A 3,941-nucleotide genomic window follows, 5' to 3' on the forward strand; every position below is an offset into this window, starting at 1 on the left:
TTCATCCACTTTTCGGTTGTCTGTCCCCCAGGGAGGAGGTCTCCTCTAGTTCTTAAATGCTTCCTCACACCCACCACACCCCCCACTATCATGATTCCAATTCTACCTTACAATTCTGGCTAGACCAGAAGATGTACATTGGTACAGATAGCAACTGGAAACACAGTGAATCCAGGACTGATGACTCCTTCAGGACCAGTTGCGAGAGTGGCAATGCCTGGAAGATGGAGGGAATGTGGGGTAGAAAGGGGGAACCGATTAAAATAATCTACATATTGCCTCCTCCCTGGGGGATGGACAGCAGAGAAGAGAGTGGGGGGAGATGTAAGACAGTGCAACATATGACAAAATGATAATAATTTATGAATTATGAAGGGTTCATGAGGGAGGGGGGAGTGGGGAATGAAGGGGAAAATGAGCAGCTGATATTAAGGTCTCAATTAGAAGGCAAATGTTTTGAGAATGATGGGGGCAACAAATGTACATATGTGCTTGACACAATGGATGTTTGTATGGATTGTGATAAGAATTGTACAAGCCTCCCAATAAAATGATTTAAAAAACAAACAAACAAACAAACAAACCCAGTAGACTCACACACAAAAAAAGAAAGAAAGTATAAAGTCCTGTCTTCTCCCATGGGGGCACTAGTGGTTTCAAACTGCTTACCTTGCAGTTAGCAAACCAATGCATCACCTCTACACCACTTGGATATATAGACATATAAATTGCTATTTTCAAGAATATTAATTTGTTCATGTTTATTCATAGTGTTTTCTAATACATACACATATAAGTAAGTCCCTTGAAATTAATGGATATTTCTCTTCTTTTCACATCAGGAACCTAGCATAGTGCTGATGCATCATATATCTGGATAACTATTTGGCAAATGAATGAAAAAAGGAAATTAAGACATGATATTTTAGGTGCTAATGAGAGCTCTGGATGACTTCCTCAAAATTACATTTAATGGAAGGCAAGTTTTAACTCAGAGGACAGCTTATCTAAAACCGAACCAAACCCAATCGTCACATCAATCTCATAGAGACTTCATATAGGCTTATGAAATGGTACATTTCTAAGGAGCTGACAATCTTATTTTTCTCCCTAAAAGAGGCTAATGAGCTTGAACCACTAGGAAGATTATATAATGAGGTCATCCAGAAGCCAGCAAAAAATCCAGAAATAGCTCAATGAGAACACCTTTTTAATAAGGGGCTCCACAGACAGCTTGTACCACCTTTTCCTCTAGAATTGAAATGTGACATATACATCTCTCCTCTGAGCTCCCCAGAAATGTTTTTTGCTGCCCATGTCTACCAGAATAAATTTCTTCCACAATTGCGTACTATTTTTCTTTCACTATATCTAGATTTAAATTACTAGATGAGGAAAGCCAAGCAAGATGATAGCATAAGAAGTCACATGTCCAGAACCTTTAGAAGTAATTAAAGAAAACAAAGCAACAACAACAAACAACACTATAAAAAATGTTGGTAACTATATTGTCTTAGGAATCTAGACACTCATTAAAGTGTTGGAGGACTACAGTCAAGACAATGGTAGCACACAGACAAATGGAGAGCCGAGGCTTGAACCTCATTGTGTGGAAATTCCCCTGCAGTTTTCGAGTGAATCTCTTCTGGTGGTAGCAACTGCGCAGAGTGCTCCGCTTCATGGCCCTCGTGATCAGGTAGGCTTTGGCCATGGCAGCTGGGACAGGGAAGCCTGAGTGCACAGACCTAAGAAAGGTCTCTGTGGCCCACTACGGATCAGTACTACCAACATCCCAAGAGGGAATGGTGAGTGCCACACGCAGAGGCCCAGATCCTGAATGGACAGGCCTGGTGAACACAGCTGAGGCCAGGACTGAACAGGTGGACTCAAGAAGGGCTGTGTGGATCTCAGGAGGAGGCGGCAGGGTGCTTAGCTTAGAACAGTCTGTATTTTTTGGCTAACCAGCTTGCTGGAAAGACAACTGAGAACCCAGACTTTGGATGGAGATGCTCCATGAAGCACAACTAGGTCCAGCACATAGAGACTTGGTGACCTTGATCATAGTAGAGAATGAAGTGTCTGAACTCAGTGAACACACCAGGAATGAGTCCTGAAAAGAAGCAAGGAGTTGTACACAGAGCAGGCTGCAGTTAATGAACAAAGAGGTAACTTGGTAGCAGCTGGCACTTAGAGGGTGAGACTCTGAGGCTGGTATAGCCCAGCCACTTTCCTGGAAGGGGAATCTTGGAGAACCTCAGCAGTTTCTGCCCTGGGAGTCTGGTGCCAGGGTTTCACAACTAGGGGCAACCAGGGGCACAGGACAGGAATGTGTGGTGAGCTATCAGAGCCAGCCAGTATTCCCAAACAAAGGGATGATGCAGGAGAGACAGAGCCTTTGATGCTTACATAATACAGGCCCTGTCTCCAGCAGCCAGGAAACCACAAGCACTCTGCACTATTTAGTAGTGCTGATGGGCCCCCTCACTCAGAAAACCAACAGGTGACCTAGGGACAGCTGGCATCCAAGGAGTGAGGGAGACTAATAGGAAAATGACAATAGCAGATGCACCCATACCAAGTCTGGACTTGGTGCAAATAACTAAAAAACTATAATTTAATAGCTGTGTATGGTTTATGGCTAAAGCTAGCCTTTTTATTCCCATACTAGAACACATTCAGGACTTCCCAAAATATTAAGAAAATATTTTGCATGATACTCAATGAAAGGAATAAGACATACCTAATGTGAAGGGTTTTTTTTCTTCAAGCATGGTTGAAATATTCTTTAAAATGAATACTAATATAGCATAGCAACGTCTAATGCAATGGCTTACAACAGCAAGCATCTTATTTCTTGCCCTCAGTTCTGGGAATCAGCTGTGAGAATCTCCATTGTAAATTCTGGGGCAAAACATTTGGGGTTGTATGTCAGAAGGACTAGAAGCATGTTTTTACCCTGGAGTGGGATATGTTGGCCTTGACAGCACCAACATATTCATAAAATTTCATTGGCTAAAGCATACCATGTAACCACATAACAAGGCTGGCATATTCTTCAGCTACTCTGATATAAATTCACATAATAAATGTCTTGAATGTTTACTTCTATTACTGGGAGAGAATGAAGAATCAGGAACAAAAGCTAAGCTGTGATTATAATAACAAACTATTACAGTTCTCAAACAATTAAAATTGATATTATTAATATTACTGATATTAATCTGGCTTATAATTTTGGCATTCTAGCATTTGTTTCCTATCATAATTGTTTCCAAGGTATTTTTAAACACCCCTCCTCTCCAAACATACATCTCTTTACCAGTCTCTCCAGTATGCTACAATTTAAACCCAATATAAAGGAGAAGTAAATTGTGTACTTGGTAATTTATAACACTCTTGAAGGTTATTTTTGTTTTTGTTTTTGTTTTTCTGAAAGGCAAGGAGAACCATCTAAGGGACATAACCTTACAGGTTAGCACAGCTGCACATTGGGATCACCTGGAAGGCATTTTAATATACTAGTGTTAAAGGACACAGTCTCTGAAGGTAGGTCACGTATTTAACAAAATTTTCAAATGATCTATGTGCACTTTAATGGTTGAGAAGTATTGCTGTAGAGTTGAAAGGCTTGAGTTTTGTGGGGGAAAGGCTAGCCCCCCACAACTAATCACAGGTTCTATAGGCACAGTTGTATGGTTAAATTTTTTTTAATATATATATATAAATCCTGTTTCCCCGAAAATATGACAGTGTCTTATATTAAGTTCTGCTCCCAAAGATGTGCTAGGTCTTATTTTCAGGTGATGTCTTATTTTTTCCATGAAGAAGAATATGGTACACATTTATTGTTTATTGTTTTATTAAAAGAGACTTCACATTTCCTATCTGCTCCAGCTGTGCTGCGGCCAATAGTGAGCTGCAGGGCGGTGCCCGCCGCTACG

Source organism: Echinops telfairi, unplaced genomic scaffold (assembly GCF_000313985.2).
Source record: "Echinops telfairi isolate 266 unplaced genomic scaffold, ASM31398v2 ScPeMD7_49;HRSCAF=173, whole genome shotgun sequence".
NCBI classification, from domain to species: Eukaryota; Metazoa; Chordata; class Mammalia; order Afrosoricida; family Tenrecidae; genus Echinops; species Echinops telfairi.